Raw genomic sequence first — 11,821 nt, forward strand, 5'->3', positions numbered from 1 at the left:
TGGAACGGGAGCCGAAATAGGTTGGTGCGCCGGGACAGAAGAGGATGCGGAATGGGAGGGCTGAGAGTGAGAGGTAAAATGAGGAATCCCAAAGATAATATTTTCCGGCGAGGGATCCGCCGAATAATCCACCGCTTCATGCTCCCAGTCATCCATAACTGTTTAAACTGTCGGAGACCGAAAGGGACAGGCGAGGATTCCAACGGAGAAGCAGCAGCTGTTGTAGCAGGACCGTGACCGCTGCAGGTGACCGTCGCGTAGCTGTCGAACCTATGCCCTACGAACCGCCGTTGTAATCTGAAAACCCCTTCGAACCGCAGGAAATCTCAAGAAACCCTAACCTTGTCCTTTGCGCGAGCCCATGATCGCCCCTCCCCTTACCTAGTGCTTAATCTAAATTGATGAAACTTTTTGAAAGACACTTGTTGTCCATGCAAAGAAAGTATATTTTGTGCATTTTCCTCAGACAACCCTTCCATTATCTTCCATGATCTTCCATCCAAGGTGATTTTGTCTATGTGCTTATTTTGGGCCCTGGTTATTGGAATCTATGTATGAAGTTACCATTGCTATCATTACAAAACATATAATAGAATTACATGATGAAAGGCTAGTGTGAGCCTATGGTGAAATGCGAAATTGTTGATCTTATGTAAGGATAACCAAGATGGCTATCAGGGCAAACCATGGCTAGTTTTCAAAATTAACTAGAGAAAGTTGTAAATCTAACACCCTATTGTTGTGCCATGTATTAAGCCAAGGGTATTCCACTCTAAGAATTGCCATAGAACAAATAGGAGACCATTTTTTTCTTGCCTGTGTTGGAAAACTGGAGGGAAAGGGAAATTTTTGAGGCACTACATTACATAGAAGGGGATTCCTCTCCTAGTGTGCGTTGAGATGTGGAGAAGAAAATATAAACTATTTCGGGGACAATGTAATCATTGGAGTAGTTATCTTGTTTGGTTTGATATTATCTTCCTAGCCAATATACGTTTTGGGGGCATTGTGCGTTGGGCTAAGAAAGGAAGATTAAAGACCCATAGGCGTTCTTTAGTCTAGGGTATCATGGCCTTACTTAGAGGAAAAATTAACTGTTGATTCATACAATTTGGCAGTGAGTCGCTACCCAATGAGGACATTCACTTGAACACAAATAAGCATTTGTGATTCTATTTATGTTGAATGCTTTTATTATCAATTACATAAATGCAATCCACAATATATGAATTTTGTACCTGGATTAATTAATTATATAAATGACTGGAATATGCACATTTTGTTAGCATTATGATACAGGTATTGTCCTTGATGGAAACTCACTCAGATGAAAGATCACAGTACAACAGGTTAACAACAAAGAATTACAGATCAAACTACAAAGAATGAAGAAAGAAAGGTATACGCAAGTTCACCTTGACCAAGGTGCGTATACTCGCAGGTTCACTGAACACAAGTAGCATATACGTATACACGCACTTTCACAGAAGGAAAAGTGCGTATATCTTGGAAAACTAAGTTTTTGGTCCAAGGTATTTTGATCGATGTTATTGGTCCAAGGTATCTGGTCCGAGGTATTGACCCTAGGTATTTGGTCCTAAGTGGTTTTGGTCCATGGTATTGAGAAAGGCCTAAAACTATAAAAGGAGGAGAAGATCATTAGGCCAGGTGTGCAAGTATTGAATATCTGATGAAGTGTGAGATCTAGTATGCAGGTTATTGGCTTATGGTACTGTGCTTGATTTGAACCAAGGAGGAACCTCAACGGTTGGTGAAGGATAAGATCTAATGATGGATCTGGATCTTAAGGCCTGAAATGAATTATCATTATGTGGTTTGATCATGTATAGTCTAGATCTGAATACTGACGCATGTGTTGTTCTATAAATATTATGATTTGGGTATAACTTAAGTCTGGAATAGCTGCAAAATTATGAATTAATATTTGCAGATGTGTACATTGGTTGGCTTTGATAAAAGTGCGTATACACACAAGTTCAACACATGGAAGTAGCGTATACCTCATAAAGTATGTTTTAGTTGTCTCTGTTTGCTGTTGCAGAATTCTGGGTTCTGGTGACTGTATTCTGGTGACAGTATTCTGATTGATCAGATTGACTATCAAAGTGATTGATTGATTCAGTTATGGGTGATTCAGAAAGTGATGTTTGAGTTTCAGTGATTGGTTGATTCAGATGTATTTGATGATTGAATTGCATTTATAATGTTGTTGATGGATCCAGTCTGAAAATTTATGAAACGTGGTCCAAGGAGGAAGAAAGAAGGTCGTAGCCTTATGTAGGTCACAACCTACATACTAGTAAACATGTCGGCTAGTACAAAAGTTAGGGAGTTGTAGCTCCCTTCCAGTAGAAGCTGGAGAACGAGAGAAAGTTGTAACCTTCTGCAGGTAGAAGCCTGCGTACTGGTATAAGTTTGCACCAGTACAAAATTGTAAACAAATTTTCTTATTATTAAAAGAAGACAGAGACGACAGCGACAGGTGGTTTTCACCCACATTGGGTTTCCACCTTATATCTTGGTGTTCATGTCTATTGCTTATGTGTGATTCTTTATTATGCTTTTACTGCACTGTCTAATAAATCTCGGATATACTGGTTAAAGTTCAATGCATGATAAATTGGGTAAATCAAAAGTTCTCTGCATATACGCTAGTTGCTTTAAGTATAGTCATGTATACACACTAGTTCACTTAGCTGAAGTAGCATATACAAATCTGTTTGGGAAATTAAATTATTGATCTCATAATATTGATTCATCCCCCCCCCCAGTATTATTTCCAACAATTGGTATTAGAGCAGGTCCTTCAGAAGAAGCTTGATCGCTTGAAGGGAGATCCATCATCATGAGTAATCAAGAAAGCGTGGGATCCATCAGACCACCAATCTTTGATGGGAGAAACTTTGTTTATTGGAAGATAAGAACCACAACCTATCTACAATCACTTGGAACAGATGTCTGGGAAATCGTGGAAGGAGGATATACATTTCCATCAACAATTCCTATAGATATGGTAGCTAAAAATCAATATGAAACCAATGCCAGGGCTGTCAATACATTATTGGGAAGTCTGTCGCAATCAGAGTTTGTCAAAGTTATGCAGCTCAAATCAACCAAAGAAATATGGGACAAAATCATTCTAAGCTACGAAGGAGACTCTCAGGTAAAACATGCTAAACTGCAAACTCTCAGAATTCAATATGAAACTCTTAAGATGTACAATGATGAAAGTATAGTTAGTTACTTCTTACGTATAGATGAGGTTGTTAATTGTATGAAGAATCTGGGTGAAGAAATAAAGGAAGTTACCTTAGTTGAGAAAGTTTTAAAATCCTTGTCTGCTAAATTTGAATCAAAAGTATCTGCCATAGAAGAAAAACAAGATCTACAGACTATTACTATGACACAACTTCACGAAATATTAACTACCTTTGAGATGAGAAAAGGAGGCCCATCAGATATGAGAGAAGACACATTTAAAGCTTCAGTAAAAGGAAAGGAAAAACTCAATGAATGAGGATATATTTCAGAAGAAGAAGATGAAGTAAACTTTGTCAAGAAGCTTCAACGGGTTCCGAAAGATTTAGAGGTAAACTACCTTTCAAATGTTTTGCCTGTGGTAGAGTCGGTCATTATGTTGCCAAATGTCCTCATAAAGATAAATATGATAAAGGGAAGGAATCTGCAAAATGGAATAGAAAACAAAATGTAAGTAAAAGAGTTACTATACTCATGAAGATAGTGATGGTTTATCAAATAGTGATGAAGATGAAAATAGTAATGACTATAGACTTCTAATGGCTTATGACGATGATAATTTTTGGGATTCTTTAGAAGAAGATGACCTTGATGAACAAATCTCTAAACTTAAAATCTGTTTAGAAGAAAAGAATGTGAAATTGTGGGTCTAAGAAAGGATCTTGAGAAAACAAAATCTCTCAATCTTAGATTTGCTAAAGGATCAGAAACCTTAAATGTAATTATCAAAGTGCAGCATTCTCTTCTGATAAAGACAGGTCTTGGATATACTGAAGAAGCATCTCAATCACAGAAGCCGTCAACTTCCACGAAAATCTATCTTGATACAGCAAAGAACAATGAACAATATGACAATCGTCAGCAAAGGCATAAAGCAGATCACCAGGTAAATCAGGCTCAATTTGCTTCAAGGATGAACAGAAGCCACAATCAACCTCAGGGAAATCATACTCAATTTGCTTCAAAGATGAATAACAATGTAAACTTTGAAACGGGAACCCATACTGTTACCCGTTTTGTAGAGATAGCAAAAAAGTGACCCGATTTCGAAAAGGGGTTATGCAGAACACACGTGTTTTTTAAAGCTTAGTTTTTGGCACTATAATTTTTTTTATGTACATTGTGTTTTATAATGGTAGTGTTTTTTATGCTGATTTAAAAATGTGGTAATTCTGCACCAGACCATTTTTTAAAAAGGTTTTTGTTTTTGTTTTTTTTGTTTTGTTTTTTTTTTTTTTTTTTTTAATGTATGAAATGTAAATAATTATTTTGTAAACTTAATAATTTTTGAAGTGGTCTTTTTCTTCATATTTTCTTGTTTTTATTTTAATTTTATTTTTTTTGTAGTGAGGTTTTTATTGTTTCGCATATTTAAAGAAGAAGGTTGATATTTTGAATTTTCGATATTTTACATATTTATACATTGTTAATTAATTTTTCAATCCACAAGAAATAATTGTTTCTAAAAAACAATATTTTCTAACAATTGACATAAAAATAACCATTTTTAACATAAATATATTTTAAAAACTACACGTTTTGATAATTTTTTACTACAATTGACATGCGAAAATCACAATTTTTATACGAAAATTTTAACTAAAAATAGTTAAATAATAGTTTTTTTTTTTATGAATTTCATGTCAAAAAAATAATAATAATCACTTTTTTTCAAAAAATAATGGTTAACTTAAAAATTAATGTGAAAATCACATATTACAAATATTGAACGCATAACAACCTTAATTGAGTGTATATTCTTCTCATAAAATGTCAAAGTCAAAACGTTGCAAGTATAACTACTTAACAGTTACAAAAAATGAGCTTGATTTCCAAGCATAACTTAAATTTAATCAACAATGTCACGTAATCCAAACTCTTCGTCCTCTAAAGTTTCATCATTGTTTTCTTCCTCAATATTTTCTGCTTCATTTTGCTCATTTTCATCTTCTAATGGATCTTTCATGTCTGCCAATCTCCCAATGTATGTCTTTCCAAACATCCCATGTAATGGTGGTTGAGGTTCCTTTGTCTCTTTTGCTACACGTGATTCACTTTCTTCAACCCAATTTTTTCAACTTGTACATAAATGAATTTTTCAACATTAATCAAATATACATTTTAAACTTCTTACCATGTAAGCTGCATCCTTGAATTTGTTTTCCCTTTGAAGCTTGACAATATCATTGCCAATTGTGTGTCTGAATGAAATGTTACAAATCTCCATAATGGTGATGACATGACTTCTACAAATCTCGCAACCAGTTTACTAAAAGCTTGATAAGTATAAGGGTCACTATCATAGTCAATATTTGGAATATTGAAACCATGGGGAATATCTGCAATAACTAGGGCATACTCCCTTTTAGGTATGAGTTTAGCAATGTCTTCACAGTCGCCTTGTATTACTTGATATTGAACAGTGTCTAGCCCATTCCAAATGAAATGAGTAAGAGTTGGATCAAGTTCAACATTCTTAACACGTTGCTTCCTCAGTCTTTCGGTCTTTATTTTTTCAATAAAGGTTCTGAAGCTAGTTGGCACTCCATTATCATCCTTCTTCATCTTTTATAAAATAAACAAATATATGTGTAAGTTATAAATTAAAAATAGTACACAGATGAATAAAAACGAATGCGTAAATCAAGATACCTCTTTAAATGCAAGATAAAAAGCTTTTAATGTATATGTAGAACTTGAATCTGGATAGTTGCGTACGACATCATCCCAACTATCTTCATTCAACAATCTAACCATTTGTTCTTGAATTTTCATGTAAAATTTGTGACTACATAGATAAAGTAACAAAAAGTCAATATAATGATATGTATAACAAATACTACCAAGAACAACATGTTTTATTTAAAAGAAAATTATAATCTAGAAATAAATAAAAATAATTCAACAAACTTACTTTTGAAATTCCTCGGACATTTCCTCCAATGATAATTCCCCTGACTCCACACGAGATAATATTGTTTTGAAAATTTTTTCATCTTTCACTCCTTGCATTGCTCTCCAAAGTGTGATAGTCATATATTCTGGAAGCTGTTTCAAGTCAGGACCTAATTTACTGCCGCCACATATCAATGGCTTAGACTTTTTAACCTTCTGGTTTTTAATGCCAATGTTTTCCCACATGCTAAAAATCTCATCAATCAAGTTCCAAACATCTCCAGTTCTAAATGCCAATTGGAAAATGTTATCAACACCTCTGAATATATCACTAGGAAGGTTGTGTTTTCCACCTTTTGAATTGGGTTTCTCTTCAATTTGATAGCCTATTTCCATACAACATTCCCTTCGGAAATCTGCAGTAACATTTATCCTATCCCCACCACATTTTTCTTGAAATTCACTATGAATAAATCTAACCCTTTGGATGAAAGTCATAGACATCCTATATTCATTATCTGAATTATGATCCCATGCCACTAACTTTGCTTTTGTATCCTATAAACTAGGATAAATGATACATTTCATTGTTTCAAAACGTGGGTTATTGGGATATTCCTCCATAAATTGTCTTTGAGCTTCTACAGAATGGTTCCCCCCAAGCACATAATAATTGTCTTCAAAACATTTTGACTTATCAAATGCTTCTTTGTTGGGAACTTGAATTGGATCAACAAGAAGCACATAATTAACCACATGAGCATATGGATTATACCTCATCAATGTCTTCAAGTTGTGAACATGCAGATGGTGTGGCTTTCTGACTTGATATTGACATTGTCCTTCACTTGCCTTATAGGTTTGTCTAACATTAAGCTGAAATGTACGACCACCATCAATTAAGTTTTTCTTTGTCAAATTCTGTCGAATGGCATTTTGTTTTGTTTTGATAATGCCATCCTCTAAATCAGCTCATGGTGTAATGATTTCTCTGCTTTCTTTTGAAGTTTCACTGGGTTCTTGATTGTTGGTAATGACTGCTTCAAAATCTTCAACTTTACTTTTCTTCGTCATAACATTCTCAACAGATTTATTTTTGGGCGTTGTTACTTTTGGTCTTTTACAACTCTTCTCAGTTCCAATGTCATCTTCAGTAACGACAACATATGCTTCATTGTCAGTTTCAACTTCATTGCCCTCAAAAGTAACTTGTTTACCCTTGCTAGATTTATCCACTAGAGGTCTTTTTTTTTTTTTGATCCTTTGGATGTAGTTTTGTAGCATCATCAATTACTACATTTTGCTTGTTTTCCATATCTTCTTCTGACACTGAGTAAAAACTGCTGACAACTTTCATGATATAATGCTCTATGAAATGAATGCCTCCCAACCTAATTGAACAACCTTCAACAAAATTCTTCCAAACAAAAAATCATATGTCAATGAAAACAAAATTAAAAAAATATAGTGAGACACTTTCAAGAAAAAAAATACAAATATAAATAACAATACTTACGATGTTTTGTTTCATCTCATTTACGATTTGTTTACACAACTTTGTAGATACCTCTCTCGTGTCATACAATGAATATGTTAGTTGATATTTAATCCTTTCATGTGACTTGGGAGCTTTTGTAAGTATGTAAACAACTTCAGTGTCTGGTACCGAACACATATCTATGACTCTTCCCATTAGCGCAAAAATTCCATTTTCATTCGGTATATCAATATATAGATATATGTTCACATTTTGGCTCTCCTTCTTTCACATACCAGATTCTTGATGGGAATTTCACCTCTTTTGAATTCTTCTAGTTTGAAATCATCTTCTTATCATTTGAGGCACTTGAAATATTTGTAGCCATGAGCTCAGGTGGAGTTCGTTCACCAATGTTTTTTGAAGATGCACCTTTAAGTGTCTTTGGTCTAGACATATTCACAGAAATCTTATTTGATGCCATTTTCCTAAAAAATAGAAACACATAAATTAGTAAACAACGAAAACATGTTAACTTAAATCCACAACGAAAATATATCCTAAATTTTTAATTTGTATAATCAGATAATTGAAATTAAAAAAATATTAACACTAAGAAATGGCAGAAGCCCACTGACACCACCCCGTCCATCCACGGAGTGGTGGGCGATTTCCCCACCCTTACCCCACACGCCCCCTACTTCTCTTCCCCCTCAACCGACCCACGCCACCCCTCCCCGCAATCGGACGGCCATCCAACCGCACCCTTACCCCCCTTTCACACCTCCCCCCTACCCCTACGCCACCCCACCCCCCAACCACTTCCCCTCCACCCCCTAGCCCCCCTATCGGCCCACAACCCCTATGCAACTCCACCCCCTTCCCCCTCTCCCCAAGCCCCAACAGCCTACCCTATTCCCCCCCAACCGAGCCACCCCACCCCACAATTGAACAGCCACCCAGCCCACCCTTACCCACCTTCCACCTATTCCCCCTACCCCCCTCGCTCCCAACTGAACCACCCCTCTCGGCAATCGGACGGCTACCCTAGCCCACCCTTACCCCCCCTTCCCTCTACCCTTTAACCCCCCCTCTACCCTACCCCCTACCTCATCCCCCCTTCCCGACCCCCCTACCTCACTCCCCCCTGACCCACCCCACATCCCCCCCTCCTCCCTTCCTCTCACCTCACCCCTCACCCCCCCCCTTCCTACCCCTCCTCCTCAATCCCCTTCCCCCCCACTACCCGTGCTCACCCCCACCCCTTGTTCCCCCTCACTCTACTCCCCCCTCACCCCTCATCCCTCCCCTCATCCCCTTTGCCCCCTTCTACCCGGCCTTCCCCCCTCACCCCTCGTTCCCCTCACTCTACCCCCCCCATCACCCCTCATTCCCTCGCCTCACCTCACCCCTCATCCCCCTCACTTCCCTTTCCCCTCCTCTACTCGACAGCCCTGCCCCCTCACCCCTTGTTCCTCCTCACTCATCCCCCCCCTCACCTCACCCCTCACTCTCCTTTCCCCCCCGCTACCCAGCCCCCCCTCCTCACCCCTCATTCCCCCTCACTCTATCCCGCCCCCTCACCTCACCCTTCATCCGCCCTCTACCGGCCCCCCTCACCTCACCCTTCATCCCCTCGCCCCGCCTACCCCCTCCCCACATCATCTCTTCCAGATCCGCTTGTGCAAAGGGGTGTAGCAGCAGTAGACATCAGTCCCGCATTCTCGAGTTCGCAGATCAGCCATTCCGATCTATTAGATCCATCAGATCTGCAGCAGCAGTCTGTTCCGCCGCCCAGAGCTATCCGATCCGCCATCACTCCCCTTCCCCCCCTCTACCCGACACCCCCTCTCACCCCTCGTTCCCCCTCACTCTGCCCCCCCCCCCCCACCTCACCTTCCATCGCTCCCCCTCACTCCCCTTTCCCTCCCTCTACCTAGCCCTCCCCCTCATCACCCCCCTCACCTCACCCCTCATCCCCCTCACTCCCCTTTCCCCCCCTCTACCCGGCCCTCCCCCCTCACCCCTCATTCCCGCTCACTCTACCTCCTGCCACCCCTCATCCCTTCCCCTCACCTCACCCCTCATCCCTCCCTTTACCCGGGCTCCCCACTCACCCCTCATTCCCCCTCATCCACCCCCCTCACCCCACCCCTCATTCCCCCCTCTACCCGGCCAACCCCCCTCACCCTTCGTTCCCCTTCACTCTACCCCCCCCCCCTCCCACCCCCTTTACCTCCCCCGTCCCACCCCCTTTACCTCCCCCCTCACTCCCTTTCCCCCATCTACCCAGCCCCACCCCTCATTCCCCCTCACTTTACCCGCCCCCTCCCCCCATCACCCCTCAACCCCCCCTTCCCTTCCCTTCCCCACCCATCCGTAACCCCCCTCCCCTCCTCCGTCCTTCCACCCCCCTCCCTCAGCCCTCCGCAACCCACCCCCCCTCACCCCTTGGTCGTCCCCCCAACCCCCCCTCACCCTACTCGCCCCCCTCAACCCCCCCTCTCCCCCGACCCCTCCCCCCCAACCCCTCACCCTACGCCCCCTCACCCTACCCTCCCCCTAACCCCTCCCCCCCAACCCCTCACCCTACGCCCCCGCTACCCCCTCACCCCTCGCCCTACCCTCCCCCTAACCCCGCCCCCCACCCCTCGGCCCCACCGCCCTTGCCCCCCCCCCACACCTCGGCCCCACCGCCCTTGCCCCCCCCCCACCCTACACTCCCTCGTCCCCTCCCCCCTCACCACTCCGCCCCCTCCCTACCCCGCCCCTCCGCCTCCCGCTCCCTCCCTCCCCCGCCTCCCCCACCTCCCGCCTCCCGACCTCTGCCCCCTCGGACGGCCACCCAGGCGCATGCAGGGTGGCGCGGGGTGGGCGGCCGCGCCCCACCCGCGCCGAGGTGGCGTGGGGTGGGTGGCCATGCCCCACCCCGCACCCCACCCGCGCCGGGGTGGCGTGGGGTGGGTGGCCACGCCCCACCCCACGCCACCCCGCTAGCCCGCCCAGGGTGGCCATCCAATTCCGAGAATCGGGCGACCACCCCAGGCAGGCCGGCGGGGTGGTCGCCCGATTCTCGGAATCGGATGGCCACCCTGGGCGGGCCAGCGGGGTGGCGTGGGGTGGGGTTCAGCTGCCCACCCCACGCCACCCCGGCGCGCCTGGGTGGCCATCCGAGGGGGCGGAGGTCAGGAGGTGGGGGAGGCGGGAGGAGGGGGAGGGCGGGGGAAGTGGAGGAAGGCAGAGGGGCGGGGCAGGAAGGTGGAGGGGCGGGGCAGGAAGGTGGAGGGGCGGGGAAGGGAGGGGGCCGAAGGGTGAGAGGGGGGGATGGGGGAGTGTAGGGTGGGGTCGGGGGTTAGGGGGGCGAGCCGAGGGGTGAGAGGGCAAGTAGGGGGACGGGCCGAGGGGTGGGGGGGCGGGTAGGGGGGAAGGGTTAGGGGGTTGGTGGGAAGGGTTTAGGGGGGCGGGGCGAGGGGTCAGGGGGGTTAGGGGGTGGGGGGAGGGTTCAGGGGGCAGGCTGAGGGGTGAAGGGGGGGGGGGGGGTAGGGGGTAGAGTTGGGGGGGGGGGGGGGAGCCGAGGGGTGAGGTGGGGGGGTAGGGGAGGAGTGAGGGGTAGGGGCAAGGGGGCGGGACGGTAGGGGTGCCGGGGGGTGAAGGGGAGTGGGTAGGGGGGGCGACCGAGGGGTGAGGGGAGGGGTGAGGGGTGAGGGTAGGGTGGCAGATGAAGGGGAGTGGGGGGGGGAGTGTGAGGGGTAGTGATGAAAAGAAATCTTGTTGTAAGCCCAAAATCCCTTTTCATGTAGGAAAATTAGAACTTTCCTACTCTTAACAAAATTTTCCTCTTTTCATAATCCCATAATCACTGTCTTGACTGTTTGGATGTATACAACTAACATATATGCCTCAATCAAGATGTATTAACAGCTTAAAGCTCAATTCTGTTCAAGAACAAACGCCCCATCAAACACTTTGAACTCCCATTCATATAACTCAATACAACCATGCCCACAATGTATCCAAACAACGTGTGAATCAATTCGATTAAAAAAATATGTAGCGCACAGTAAAAAAAACACAGTCATGATTGAAATGTTGATGGCAATGAGGTATCGATGGCATCACTCATAGTTTCAGCATTACATATAACTGATCATCACTGCCAACATCCAAATG

This window comes from Pinus tabuliformis, chromosome 1_2, assembly GCF_031772625.1.
Source record: "Pinus tabuliformis cultivar Carrire ecotype Pingquan chromosome 1_2, CPIR1, whole genome shotgun sequence".
NCBI lineage: Eukaryota > Viridiplantae > Streptophyta > Pinopsida > Pinales > Pinaceae > Pinus > Pinus tabuliformis.